The sequence below is a fragment of the Pavona decussata genome, unplaced genomic scaffold, assembly GCF_977016875.1.
Source record: "Pavona decussata unplaced genomic scaffold, jaPavDecu1.1 SCAFFOLD_262, whole genome shotgun sequence".
Taxonomy (NCBI): domain Eukaryota; kingdom Metazoa; phylum Cnidaria; class Anthozoa; order Scleractinia; family Agariciidae; genus Pavona; species Pavona decussata.
The window spans coordinates 1,382,773-1,398,160 of NW_028145665.1; the positions used below are offsets into that span (position 1 = coordinate 1,382,773).

The 15,388-nt window shown below is 38.8% G+C and overlaps 1 long non-coding RNA gene across 1 annotated transcript; it reads left to right on the forward strand.

The window, feature by feature from the left end:
• The first annotated feature begins 5,620 nt into the window (after positions 1 to 5,620).
• On the forward strand, positions 5,621 to 6,841 carry LOC146456061 (uncharacterized). Its single transcript, XR_014858897.1, has 3 exons — positions 5,621 to 5,884; positions 5,969 to 6,040; positions 6,805 to 6,841. It is a non-coding gene; the product is annotated as an uncharacterized LOC146456061 (long non-coding RNA).
• Positions 6,842 to 15,388: the final 8,547 nt, after the last annotated feature.

Sequence of the window (15,388 nt, forward strand, 5' to 3'; positions counted from 1 at the left end):
CCATTTTGACGAGCCGCGAAGAGCTGGTCTCTTTTCTTTTGGAAGATACGACTCACGCGATTTTCTTGACGATTTCTTGATGGCTGAGGGTCAACCTCCGGAGCCGGACGTTCAGTTACTTGTCGATCCTGTAGAGCCAGTCGTGAATCCACCAGTCGTGAACCCGCCAGTTGTGAATCCGCCGGACGGCAACCAGAATGTTAATGTCGCTCAGCCTCAGGAACTGGAGGTAGTTCTCTTTTAGTTGTTATGAATTTTTTTTCGTGGCATATTTCTCTTGTCTGTCGTATCTTTCAGGTTCTTCACACAGCATGGTGGAGAGAATAACGGAGAGCGTTTTTGGCCAGATCGCGGCCTGTTATCGAAATCTTTTCGAAAGATTGTCGGGCTATTCCGCGTGGTTAGTTAACGAACTAGCGTTCGGCGTCTGGCTTGTGGCTGGAGGAACGCCCTGGATTCGCATATTTTGTATTTCTTTCGGCCTTTGTGGTCGTTGGATGGGTACAAAACCGTACGAGCGAGGTGGCCGATTTGTTCAGCGGTGGCTAGTTGACGGATTAGCGGTCGGCGTCTGGCTTTAAGCTAGAGGAACGCCCTGGACTCGCTTGTTAGTATTTTCTTCGGCCTTTGTGGTCGTTGGATGGTTACATATCAAAAGCAGTGAGGTTTGTATCAAGACAAGGTCACCCCCAGCCTCGCATCCAATCCAAGGCCAGGTCACTAAGCACACAACTGTAAAATGGGCTATTAAATGTGGAAAAAGCGTGCTTAGCCGATCAGGAGCAAGTATTTTTCCTCTCGACCAATCAGGAGTGAGTAATTTTACCCTCGGTGAAAGGAAAATTAAGAAAAAATGCCTTCTGTTTCGACCAATCAGCATTCAGTAATTTTGCCCTCTATGTTATAAACTTGAATAGCAGAGCGCAGGTTTTGTAAGTTACGTTAAGGTTCGCAACTAAGCAAGTGAGAGTGGAAAGTATAAAAAGTTTCCTTCTACAAACAAAATCCTGTAAGTACAAGAAACTGAATGCTAAAAGGATTTCTTCGGTCACGGAAATTCGTCTAAAGGACGTATTACAGCAAAATGAGAACCATCGTATTTGAACGGAATTGAAATTACATTAAGCTGGGTAAATTTAAAGAAAACAGGGCAAAAAAGAAACTTTCAAGGCGAACCCTGCAAATGTATTTAAAGCACTATCTATCCTGCCAGTCCTAAAGCTATAAAGCCATTTGTCTCAGTTTCACTTTGTATATCTTCTGCAAAGCTTGGAATTGAGTTAATAACACGTGACGCCCAAAGGGAAAATTTAAATAGACAGTTTCTTAAGAACGGTTTGCTGTAAGGACCGACTAAGCGTATACAAAATAGAAAAAACCGATTTCCCCAAACTTTGCCAGAATAAAGGGCTTAGTGAACTACTTCTAAAAATATAAGTTTCGTTTTGTTTAGAGCTTTATTTATTTTGGGGGAATTTTTTTTAAATTTACCCATGGAGGCGGGCTAAAATCACGCCGAAGTAGGCACTTTTGTAGAAGCTCCCTTTTATACAAGGAGCCTTTTCTAGAAAAGATTAACCCAACAGAAGGAACAATTTTATTTTCTTAGATGACTAGCGGCGTTAAAGTTAAATAAAACGTAAACATGAATTTTTGACCAATTTTTTAAGTTGCGCCTTTTTACCGGTGATTATAACAACCTAATTTTGGCTAAATTCAAGGACAAAAAAAGCATTTTGGTACATCGCTTTGCCCTACGAAACTACACTCTGGGAAAACATAATCATTTCAACTAAACATTGATCGAATAAAAAAATTGGGGTAAATTAAACAGCGAGTTCTCAGAGCGTTTTCAAAACATGTCACTTCAGCAATTAAGAGCGACCTTTGACCTTTTATAGCGAGGGGAAATATAAACGAGAGCTCATAAACCTTGACTTTCCTTCGCCGAAAGACGCTTATTTTTACTCTGCTGGTACATTTTGAGTAAAGGAAAACTACACATTTGAATTTGAAGTTATGTACTAGCTATGAAAGATAATTTGAAAAGCAAATTAGCAATTCAATTCGACTTTGCGTAGGCGGTTCCGATTTATTTACCACGAAATTGCGATTTTAAAGTCTGTTTACAACACATATACGGCATCCACTACAAGGTAAACCTCATTCTACTGAATGATTAATAAATCCTTCTTACCTTAGAGATCTTTTCTTGACTAAAAAAAGACATAGCCTGCATTCATTGCGAAATTATTAAGCCGCCCGATCGCTAAACGATTAACCAAATAAAGCCACAGGAATCCCACTGTATAAAATTGTACAATACCGGGACCGCACAGCTCTTTTCATTTATTTAACAGTGATTCGTTTTGCACTGTACTGTCCATTAATAATGAACTACCTTTATATGACAAACGTTGCGACTTGTCAGATCTCCGTGACATTTAGGAGACTGCGATAAAAATGGGAATGATATAGGCTAATTCCACATTGTGGCTGTATCCATTTTTTCTTTCTTGTGATCTTACCACTTGCTGTCAATCCAACGAAGTCTTAAGTGAAAAAAGATACAGAAATAGAAATAAATTCCTTGCATCACAAACAAGTAATAATTATAATAAAACAATAAACTTCAACCAAAACTATAGATAGGGATACGGCGACTGTCTCGGGTGAGTAGTAATATGAGGTGCTACAACCTTGGGTGGAATCTGTCTGTAGACGCCCCCAAAAAAGCCGTTAGCATGTATAGATGATATTCCCTTCTCCCCTGACACTGACGTCCCATGGCATGCCCATCCAATGGGAGCGACACAGATCCTCTTATTTGAACGCCATCTGATACCAAATGTGTCCCGATGTCTCGGTCAAATAGTGAGCTCAAGGTGATTTTCGCTTTTCTCAAAAATGCCTTTGAAGGTAAAACAGTCAATTACTACAGGTACTTTACCTTGCTTTTTACCTTGGAAATTTTAACATATAGAAAATAGAATGCATTAATGTTTTATTTACCACCGCCCACATTTGTTCCCCCCCCCCCCCCGCCTCCGCCCCCGACCTGAATGAATTAATAAATTCAATTTCTCTTGTCACATACATTCAGTTCCTTGAAGGCCCGCAAATCTAATAAGTCACGTTCTCTTCTTGTGAAACAAACAAGGCTATCATGCTCGTCCGTACATCTTTTGTGGTTTTAGGCAAAAAATCCTTCTTCACGGACTTAAGTATTGATGATCAGGGAAACTTTTCGCTTTGTATATTTATAAAGCAACAAGAAAGCTTTTTGCCTTTACCTTTGCCGTAGCTTAGTTGTTTCGTGACTTTTAAACAAGTTTAAATTAACTTTAATTATTTTAAGCGTTTCGTAAACGCATCGAACACATCGCAATGTTTACTAACGTTTGCGGCCTTTGACCTCTGTTAAGTTCGTTACAGAAGGGTTTTGGTTTAAAAATTACTCCTTAGAAGATGTTCAAGTTTTAAAGATAAACGAAAACTTACTGATCCGTGACGATTCTTGATATAAAAAACGCAAATCATATACAAATTTAACGACGTTAGCTGAGTTAGAGGTTAATTGTAACTTTCAACGTTAAAAAAGAAGGAAAAGAAAAGAAAAAAAAACTCTCTTTGTTTTGAGAGTAAATATTTTTAAATTAATTTATGTTGGGCATTCATATACACAGTACACACCACTAAGACATACCTGCCCGTGCCGAAAACAACTTTGCTTCAGTCTTACATAGCGTCTCGAGTGTTGCAATAACGCAGATGCCCTTGCGTGGATTTGGTACACTTTGCAAGGATTAAGCTTTTTACATTGGCTAAATTGTTCACACTTGAACCACATGTTCCCCCTACAATCTACCCATATTCACACACAGCCATATATAAGCACCACTGACTCCGGTGGTCGTAGCCAACCACGAAACACTCAGCAAGTACAACGTGCAACGAACAAAAGAAGTTAGCTTTCGGGATACGGCGCTCTTTTCAATTTACGTGATCTTTAAGTAATTAAGATATTACATCTTAGTGTGCGAAAAGAAAAAAAGGCGTTTTGAATTGACGTGTCATAGTAATACCGAAATATGTAAGTACACATCTCAGTACGAAATGTACTCCTGGCATTCCTGTGGTTTCGTTAACTTGTTCTTTGGCTTGAGGCGTTCCGCGATCTCGGTCAATACACTTTTGCAATGAACACGGACCGTGGTTTTTAGGCAGGAAAAGGTCTCTAAGGTAAGAAGGATTTGTTAATCATTCAGTAGAATGAGGTTTACCTTGTAGTTGATGCCGTATTTGTATTGTAAACAGGCTTTAAAATCGCAATTTCGTAGTAAACAAATCCGAACCGCCTACGCAAAGTCGAATTGAATTGCTAATTTTACTTTTCAAATTATCTTTCATAGCTAGTACATAACTTCAAATTCAAATGTGTAGTTTTCCTTTACTCAAAATGTGCCAGCAGAGTAAAAATAAGCGTCTTCCGGCGAAGGAAAGTCAAGGTTTATGAGCTCTCGTTTATATTTCTCCTCGATATAAAAGGTCAAAGGTCGCTCTTAATTGCTGAAGTGACATGTTTTGAAAACGCTCTGAGAACTCGCTGTTTAATTTACCCCAATTTTTTATTCGATCAATGTTTAGTTGAAATGATTATGTTTTCCCGGAGTGTAGTTTCGTAGGGCAAAGCGATGTACCAAAATGCTTTTTTTGTCCTTGAATTTAGCCAAAATTAGGTTGTTATAATCACCGGTAAAAAGGCGCAACTTAAAAAATTGGTCAAAAATTCATGTTTACGTTTTATTTAACTTTAACGCCGCCAGTCATCTAAGGAAATAAAATTGTTCCTTCTGTTGGGTTAATCTTTTCTAGAAAAGGCTCCTTGTATAAAAGGGAGCTTCTACAAAAGTGCCTACTTCGGCGTGATTTTAGCCCGCCTCCATGGGTAAAATCTTAAAAAAATTCCCCCAAAATAAATAAAGCTCTAAACAAAATGAAACTTATATTTTTAGAGGTAGTTCACCAAGCCCTTTATTCTGGCAAAGTTTGGGGAAATCGGTTTTTTCTATTTTGTATACGCTTAGTCGGTCCTTACAGCAAACCGTTCTTAAGTTTCTTAGAGTCCAGCATTTTAGGTCAAGCCGTATTATCCATCCTTCCAAGCAAATGAATCATAAATATACATGGAGCTGTGTTTTAGGTTGACAACTGGTGTTGAATTGAGGTTTCAAAAATTGTCACTTGATTTTTTTTGGTATTTAAATTCTGAAGCGGTCGTGTTTTTTTATCCTGATAAATGGTGTTTAATCAAAGTTGAAACGCCATATTTTTTTTCTTCAAATGCAGCATCTTAAACACATCCGCCAAAAATGTGGCAGACGTTAAGGATATGAGAAAACGTTGTCGTGAGTGTAACCTGAACCAGAACCTGAGATGTACTCCATTATAAAAAGTATGTAGTTATATTTAATGTCGAAAACTTGAAAGTTGCGTGCGTGTTTTGGGAAAGGAGTAGGTTCGAACTTGCAGGGATTCTGAATTAATTATTTGTGAGGTTTTATGAAGCTTGGTTTGCAAACCTTTTCTAAACGCGAAACGTTTTAAATGTTAAAAAAAGTCATTCCTGGAAATCTGTTTATCAAGGCCTATACCACGCCATTTTTGACGGTTTGCCTTTTCTTTTCACCCAGGCAATACCTCGCTCTTTTGCCATGTGTGTTTTTCTTAGGCTGATAGTCTTGCTCTTGTGGCTTGCGGTCTCCCGAGGAAAAACTCAGTGTCCACGAAAGTGCACCTGCGCTTCGTTTGGAAAACATACCCGAGTGCAATGCTTTGGCATTGATAAAGTACCAGAGGGGATCCTATCAAACACCATTCTGCTGTACGTTTCATGAGAAAGTTTTATTGAGTTACATAGAGATGTTCTCACTTGCTTACCGCATTGTTCTTTTGTTTCTCTTTGTAGAAAACTCTCTAGGAATTCTTTGAAATCCATCCATGAAGATGCCTTTGCAAACCTTATTTCACTAAGGAAAATGTAAGTAGTATATGAGGGTCCTCCACTCTAACACAGTGATTTATTTAGAGTAAGGCGCTATATCAACCACCCAGAAGTCGACAGTGAGTTCACGTCCCACGACCTCCATTTCATGCGGCTACTCATCATTATAACGTCGGTTTATTTAAACCCAAAGAAAATTGAACCGTTTGAGGCGGCCCTGGCGTTAAGATACAGAAGATTGAGATTTTTATTGTAAATTAGCCTCGAAACGGTGGCTTCAAATAACCTCCCTGCATACAAAAGTACAGTACAGTGTAAGAGATATACTCATTTGACTCCTATTGAGATTTGTTTGCGATTGTTTTGTAATTCACTTACTACTTCTCATTTCTCCTGTATGGTTGGTTGGATCTTGTTCAGAAAAGATAAATATCTTTTGGTCAACCTTATCGTAATACTATTATATATGTTGGATGATGGGATTGTTTGTATCATGCGACTACTCCGAGCTGGAGTCGATTAAAGGTTGAGTTACGGTTATTTGTTCAATGTTCCATCTTATGACAATATACAGAGGGTACCGTCATTGCTATGCACCAGTCGATCAAATATAATGAAAATCTGGTCCGATTTTGGTTCCTTGGATACGATCATCACTCAGAACCCAAATGCCCTAATTTAAAAGTGAGCAGAAAATTAATTGGGGTTTTATCGATTTTCTTCCTACATAATTAATTATCTTGTACATGCAGCGAAATGAGTTTGGTATATTAACGTATGTTTGCATATTTCTTACTCAGAGATCTTTCAAGGAATCTCCTCAAGTTCATTGCACAGAACACCTTCAAGAATCTAACGTCACTTGCTGTTGTGTAAGAACACGTTATTCATCCGCCCAAAAAAATACTTTTTAGAAATTTATGTTCCTCTTACTTTTGTTTCTACATTTAAGTTGTCACGGTTAGTTTCTTAATTTTTTCTGAACATTTCTTATTATTTTTAAAAAACTTTTGTGAAGCACAATTGTGTATTAGAAATTGCGCCATATAAATGAAAATATTATTAGTATTGTTATTATTATTATTATTATTATTATTATTATTATTATTAAGAGCGGCTTCCCACAAATATCGACCGAAATCAACTTTTGGTGGCACAAGTCAAAAAATCGATTTCGCTCATATTTTGCTCATAGGTAGGCCCTAGTAAGAAACAAAACGGGCTGTAGTTAGTTTTTTCAAATACGGCTTCCTTACGCGTAAACATGCGAAAAACGATTTTCAACTCAGTTGAGCCAAAATCCGCTTCCCGCCGGACGGAATTTTCCTTAACTTTGGCCGGCCGCGTATCAATCCACAGTCTGTCACAGATCTTGAAATAACATCTATTGTTTTTCTAGGTCTTCTTCTTCTGTTCCATAGAAAAACATTCAAAACATACGTTACTTTTATGCCCGAAACTGATCTAGAACAACATGCTATAAATGCAAATTTTTAACAACCAAATTTTCGAACTTAAATACCGGCAATTTTACCCATGGGCGATAACTTAGATTATCATAAAATGACTTTCTATGGCTTCACTGTGTACTTATCAATCATAATATCAAAACAAAGGTTTGGGTAAATTATTTTAAGTGACTCGCAGGGCTTCGAATTTATCACCTACCCTGTCGAAAATCTGGCATTCGCATTGTCAACAATGGCGTGACATAGCCGGTGACCGCGAACTACGAAAGCCAAAAGAGATTCAAAAACGTGCATTATTTTGAGACATAAAGGTAGGGAAACTAAGCTGATACCTTCATTAACAATCCAACATAAGATTTGGGCATCTTCTTCATCTATCCGTGCTCGATACAAGCATAATATTAGTGTGTCGACGACGAGTTCATTTTTAGTATTTCACGATCATTTCATGCACGTTTTAACAAGAATTTAGTATCGAATTCTTCATTAACCCGCATTGGGGTTATTTCTGTACTCTTACCCTCTGAATCAAGAGAACTTTGACAAAACAATCCAGTTTACGAATTAATAAACATTGCTATATTTTTCTAATAAACAACTCGCAAGCTACACTGTTGCGTGACAACCATGAACCGGAAGTGTCACCACAAAGATTCCTATGTTTCGATGTCTTCTTTTGCCATGATGATTTGAAATTGGGGATAAAGACGCTTTTAAGCGACTAGTTTTCGTAACTAATGTCCGTTTGCTTCCATGCTTTCGCACGCAAAATAAATACTCAGAAACGAGCACATTATGTTCGAAGTCCAACAAAGCATTTTAAATGCCGTCAAATTTGGTCGGTATGTTAATTGTCCCCCTTAACTCACCCACACCTGATAAAGAGGAAACGACTTCTTTCTGGAGAGAAACGAAAAATAACTAAAACAGAGCATTGTGGCAATGTCACGAAGTAGCAATAAGGACATGCTACGGCTCCTATACATTTGGTATTACTGGGCGTTTTCCATTTACTAAGATACTCCAGAAATTCCGGTTGGGTTGTAAATGGAACATGCTTTTTTTGGTCGGCAGGTCTATTCCGGGGGTGAGGGGTGGGGGGTGAGGGGTGAGGGGTGAGGGATGGGGGTGGGGGTGAGTTTAACTGGGTTGAGTTTAAATTTCCCTTGACAGAAGTTCAGTCGGTTTCCCCATTAAACCTGTGATAAGGCCCAATTTTAGCAGTGCTCTTATTTATTTTTACGCGGTTGCTCGCTAAATTTTTGCAGGAATGGTTTCACAAAATCACAAAACACGTTCTTTTAAGAACGTGTTTTGTCAACTTAAAAGTTGACTTGAAAGTTGACCTGGCTGAACAAAAGCAAAACACTATTATTAAGGATATTGTGTTTTATTTGTGAAATTTTGGCGTAAATAATGGATTAAGCTTTATAATACTTCAGAAGTATGTTTACTGGGGCATTTTGTTTATTAAACTCGCCGCGATACGTAACCGGATCCTAGTAAATTATTTTCATTATTTTTCACTCTGACGCCATTGAAAAGTTTCACGGCGAGGTTTACATTTCACGGCGTGAAATATTTCACTCCTTTATAATTTTACTTTCACGGCGTGACCGGGCGGCGTGAATTTATTTCCCAGTCTTCAGATTCACTCCCAGAGTGAAAACGTTTCGGAATAGCGTGAACACGGCGTGAAATTTCCACCTCACAGTGTGAAGTTTGAAATGCACGCGCCGTGACCGTGAAAAAAATTCACTATTTGGAGTGAAATCCATAAGCCCTCTTTTCGCGTGGAGGGTCACATATGGAGACAGTATGACAAAGGGAAAGGGGTTTCTGGGCTGCTATGGAACCCATTTTGTTTTAGCACCTAAGATAGTGTGTGAATTAAATCACTGATTAAATTCAAATAAATTAGCAAGTCTAGCAACAATGTAAAAATTATAGTTCTCAGGAAACTTATCAGTGTCACATGTACCACGTTACAATACACTCCATTAGTGAATGTCGGGTATTAGATGCGTCTCAGATCTCAGTAAAATAGGGGAAAGAAACTACAGTCTTGAATCTTGAATTGTTATTGTCTGAAATGTCAGCTGTCTCCTCCCCATAACCCCCTGTGGGTTAGGGAGAAGAGACGGCTGACATTTCAGACTAGAATTCGTTTCGAACAATTGGCTCACCCCTCACCCCTCACCCCCCACCCCTCACCCCTCACCCCCCACCCCCCACCCCTCACCCCTCACCCCTCACCCCCCACCCCCTACCCCTCACCCCTACCCCTCACCCCTCACCCCGATTATTTCCCGCCTTGAAGCCTAAAATTTTGCATCTGTAATTAAACAAGGTCTTTTGTCATTCACCCTTTCACAGCAGCTGTTTCAAGTGCGTGTCGTTGAGGAGCTCTTCCTGTGGCTTGTACTTCTCTGCATAGAGCTTCAATGGTCCCTCAAATCATCCTGGAGTGGCTTTTAAATTCATCAATCGTATAAGCTTATCTATATCGCGGCAAAATATTTTCATAAAAAGCTTGATTTTGGTGAAGATCGCGTCTCATATAGGTTGCAATCGTCGTCAGAATAGGAATGTCATCATAATTTTTTGAATTCACGAGACTCTCTTCTTCCAAATACCGACTCTACAATTTCGTTTAACCACAACAATTGTGCCGCCATTTTGTATTTTTTGTGCGGAATACATCGGACGGAGAAGGAAATGGATGGAACATGTGTTAAATGGAACACGTTCTTTACCAATAAACATTTTCCACCGAAATTCTCGGAATTTTCCGGAATCTTTTGGTAAATGGAAAACGCCTGCTGTGTCTACCTACTCTCCTATTTATCCAGGAATACCGTAAACTGCCTCTTATAAGCCCTGGGGCCCGTTTCTCGAAAGTCCCAGTAACTTACCGGCCCCGTTTCTCAACAGATAAGCCCAAATCGTCATCGTGTTGATGTTTCCTGGCGTTGAAACGTAGCCGAATGGGCAAGAATAAGCTGAACCTCGTTCCCTACATCTTGAAAACCATGACATAACTTGTGCTGGTCAATATTCTTTGTACAGGACAGCAGAGGTACTATCTCTCTGGACCTTGTTCTGTCTGCGATCAAACGAACATGACCCACCAACTATCAACGTAAACGAACGGCAAACTTCCATGCTCGCCGTTTAGTTTACAGTTCCTTACTGTTTCTCTGGTGTAATGATAATTCAATTTATTAATACGTCCAAAAAAGCAATGAGGACGTTCAAAAATCTAATTAGATCTAATTAGTTAATTACGTTCATCTTCACATAAAGAATATTTCAGGACCAAAGAGCGCAGCAAAATAACATTACTAATAACACGAGTATTGACCACTATCTTGGTTTCATTAACTTTACTGTTATTACTTTTTCCCTTAGAAATGTTCAGAATTCTGTCCTTTTTTTTTTCTTTTTGGTTGTTGTTGTTGTCGTTGAGTGTGCGTGTGCTTTCTTTTGCAAATTTAATTAATAAACTAAATCACGCAGTTTTTGCATCTATAATCCACTAATCATGAGCTCTCATTTTTAGATGTATGAAGATTTGAAAATTCTATAGACAATGTTTTTAAAAACGGAGATGGACCCTTTATGCTATTTCTCTTCCCTTTCTTTATTTACAGAGATCTAAAAAACTCGCCCATGATCAACGGACGAGTGAAACAAACATTACTTCGAACGTATATTTCACGCAAACGATGCAGTTTAACATAACAGTCGAAACTTTTAATCAGGTTAATGTAGTTCAAATCTGCTGCGTTTTACCTATTTCTAGTTTAATTTATTCATGGCAGTAATAAAGAAAGAGGAAAATAAATTTTCCAATTATTTGTTTTTAGACAATGATATTACACAATAACGAACTGGACTCCGCATCAGAGCGAACGGGTACTCTAAAATTTCCAGTTATGAAACGCAGCCGAAATATATATTTGTCCGTAACGCTACCGAACTTTCGATTCAAAGATTTTTCTACTGCGAATGAAAAATGCTTCCTTTTAAATGTCGCTTCATTTTTTTTTCTAAAAGGAAAAAATATTTGTACCCGTGACAGTGTGTCACGCCATCTTTTTTAAGTTTCAATCGCCAAATCTCAAGAAAATGCTGATAAATCTGAAGCCTAGCGGGTCATTTATTTTCATTTACCCAGAGTTTTGTTTTTATATTATGATCAATAGGTATACAGTGAAGCCATAGAAAGTCATTATAGGGAAATCTAAGTTATCGCCCGTGGGTAAAATTGGCAATGTTTTAGTGCTAAAATGTGGTTGCTAAAAATTTCCATTTATAGCATGCTTTTCTGAACCTATTTCGGACGTAAAAGTAATTTAGGTTTTAAATGTTTTTCCGTGAAACAGAAGAAGAAGACCTAATAGAGCAATAAATGCCATTTGAAGGTTAGTAACAGTCTGTGGATTGATACGCAACCCGTCGAAAGTTAAGGAAAATTCGATCCCGCCGAAAGCGGACTTTGAGCTCAACTGAGACAAAATCGTTTTTCGCATAATTACGCGAAAGGAAGCGGTATTTGGAAAAACTAACAACAGCTCAGTTTGTTTCTCACTAGGGACTACCTATGAGCAAAATATGAACAAAATCGATTTTTTGACTTGTGCCACCACTTGGTCGATATTTGTGGAAAGTCGCTCTTAAAAAGTGTTGGAATTACTAAATAGACTTTTGCTGGTTTTTCATTGCAGTAATCTGTGTGATAACGAAATTGAAGGAGGATTTCATCTTCCACAAAGTGTGGAATGGCTGTGAGTTTTGATTACAGGCAATAATAAAGCAAAGATGAATTCCTGATTTCACTAAACCACATTGTTGCTCTATCTAGGCTTTCTTTCGGGTCTTCTAGAAGGCGAAAGGAGGTGAATTCTGGCCTCTCCCATGAATATTTCTGGGGGTCTCAAAGTTCTGGTAATTAAACTTGGAGGGTAAATAGCACGATAGGAGTTGTCAAAGTCACACGTAATGAAAATAACGTCATGTTTTCTAAACGGCCGCGCCAAATTGGACTCACCATCTTGGATTTCTTGACTTTCTCCAACCTTCAGAAATCCGCCACAATTGACCAAAACGTGATCGAAACCAATACAAGAACACTTAACTCATCTTAAGACATGAAAGTTTCAGTAAGGAAGTTGACTTATTTTCATTAAAAACTCCAATTTCTGAAAACTCCGCCTGTCAAAATATGGTTGTCATCGTAACATCTAATTTCATGAACATTATTTTTAACATGGAGGCCCAAATTGTTTGTAATTGTTTCTGTAAATGCTCAAATTCTACAAGGGCAGAATTCACTCTCCTAGCTCTAATCACAGCCATATAATAACCGTCGTCTTAGATATCATGCTAGACAGTATGATATACGTCCTGACCTCATATAACTTACCTTTCTTACTAACCTTAAAACCCTATCAGTAATGAGAAAAACTGTTAGTTTCTTTACTATTAATCAGGTGGATGTGAAGATCAATGTTTCTAATCGTATCATCCACTAAGGAATAATTTGCGATGGTGAATGTATCAGTAAAATCTATATTTTATTTTCTCGCAATCTGCGCATAAACCTGTTTTCATTTGATGATCTGCAAGTGATTCTGAAAGGCTTAACCCAGCTGCGCTTTCTGTGAGCAAATTGTCTTGTTTTCAGTTGTTAAAAATTAGTTTAACTGGACTACAAGGTGATGTAATTTAAGTGTTTATTTAAGTTGTGCACGAGTATGATTGCTAAAACAATAATCAAAGGATAAAAAGGGAGCTGTCTCGATAATATTATCCCCGGACTTCCAGTAGAATGTTTCATTTATCTTGTACCAAAGTGGTGATAAAATGAACGAAAATGGCCACTGTGTCCCGACTTCACGGTCGAACGCTTGGATCTTTACCAAGTGCACTTCCGTTGTGATCTTTTTTAACTTTGGTAAATCTAGTGAGACGTTCAGCGTCTATTAAGAGACATAACATTGTACGTATTATGTGTAAATAAATGATGAACCCTTAATATGGACATTAGTGGAGCATGTGATTGTGTGAATTGCTTTTAAATTTAGAGTCATTTCAAGGAACCATTAAAATATTGTTTTCCCATCATTGTTAGAACGCCCATGACTTGTAAGCTGTAAACTGTAAACTTTATGATCACATGTTCCCAAGAGGACTTTTCAATATATAGTTACATAGTTACAAATATATTAACAACGTAAAAGGAACTGCAAAGTTAAATATAAAACTCAGGAACCCACTTGTGGCTAAGACCTAAATCGCTGATTCGCTTAGGACATACTGCTTAGTGATGTCTTAACCATATCTTCTTTTAATATCTTCTTGAATTTGTTAAGTGATGATGCCTGTTTTAAGTTCGTGTCTAAGTCATTTAAAATCTCTACAGCTCTATAAAGCCGCGGCCACACGAGCGATTTTTTGCTCGCGCAGGTGATGCGATTTTTTCAAATTTTGTCGCGTCGCCAGCGCAAGAGGAAAATCGCACGTGTAGCCACCCTCGAACTTGCAACGCGACAGGTGAAAAAATCGCAAGAAAAAAGTCGCCAGAATTGAAATTTTCGCGACAAAATCGTAGAGATAGCGCCCGTGTAGCCACCCTGCAACTAAGCCTCGTCATCCGCAATAGCTCGGGAAGCGCCGGGATATCAACGACTGAAATTTCCGCCAGAAGTTGACGGTAAAATCCTTGTTCCTTTCTCTTTGCGAGCCACGAACGGACCCACCCTGACCTTTTCTTACTTTTCTTCTTCCTTCGTTTGCTTTTTATCGTCAAGAAGAAAACGCAAAAAGGCGAAAAACAATATCCTTGCTTCGGACGGTCCAAAAGGGCCGTCCGCCTTTGGTCTGTTTAGAGCGCCAGGTCTCTTGAAGTATGCGATTCACTCGGCGTTCAATTTGTCGCCAAACTCGTTAGAATTTGTCACTCGTGTAGCCACCCTCTCGCGCTGGCGACGCGACAAAATTTGAAAAAATCGCATCACCTGCGCGACCAAAAAATCGCTCGTGTGGCCGCGGCTTAAAGAAACCACTTTTGTCCTTCGGATGTTCTAAAAAGCGGAATTTGCAACTTCTTTCGCGTGCGTTTGGAGCGATTATGCAGCTCACTGCGTTAGTAAGCCTATCGAATAGATACGGCAGCGCTTGTCAAAATTATTCATACGTACATTTGTAGGACAAAACTGTTTCTCTATAAACTAATAGATCTTTGACAGGCAGCAATTCAAAATGGCGCAAAGCTCGAGCGACGTGGTCATATTTCCTAACGTTCGTTATTACCTTCCAAGCAAAGTTCTGAACAACTTGGAATTTGAGGATGATGAATTATTCAGTGGGTGACACAGGTATGCATACTCGGAAAAACGAAAACCGAGTACTCCTATCAGGAGTCCAACCTAAGACCTTCCGATTATTAGTTCAGGTGCTCTACCACTGACCTACAGGAGACTGGTGGGAGCTTAGGCGATTAACCTACTGTTATAAGATGGAACATTGAACGAATAACCGTACCTCAACCTTTAATCGACTCATGCTCAGAGTAGTCACAAGATACCAACAATCCCATCATCCAGCACCTTCCCCCAAATAAAATTCACAATTTTACGTCAAGTTAGAGTATCTCTTGGGAGTTTTAACTAAGCGTCCCGAACGTGTTCGTTTAGCAGTGATCAGTTCCATCTTTGTGGCGCACTTCGCGGGTTCCGTGATCTTTGGGGCCATCTGTCTTGAAGGCTTGACTTTTGTGTTCTGTTGAGCAGGACCTTGCGTTTTTGCTTTGGACTTATGTTTTGTTATAGTTGGTGAAATCTGCAATCTCTTGTCCTTGGACTAGTCCCCCAGGCTTGACTCGTATGACGCCTCCAGCTTTCAATTCATT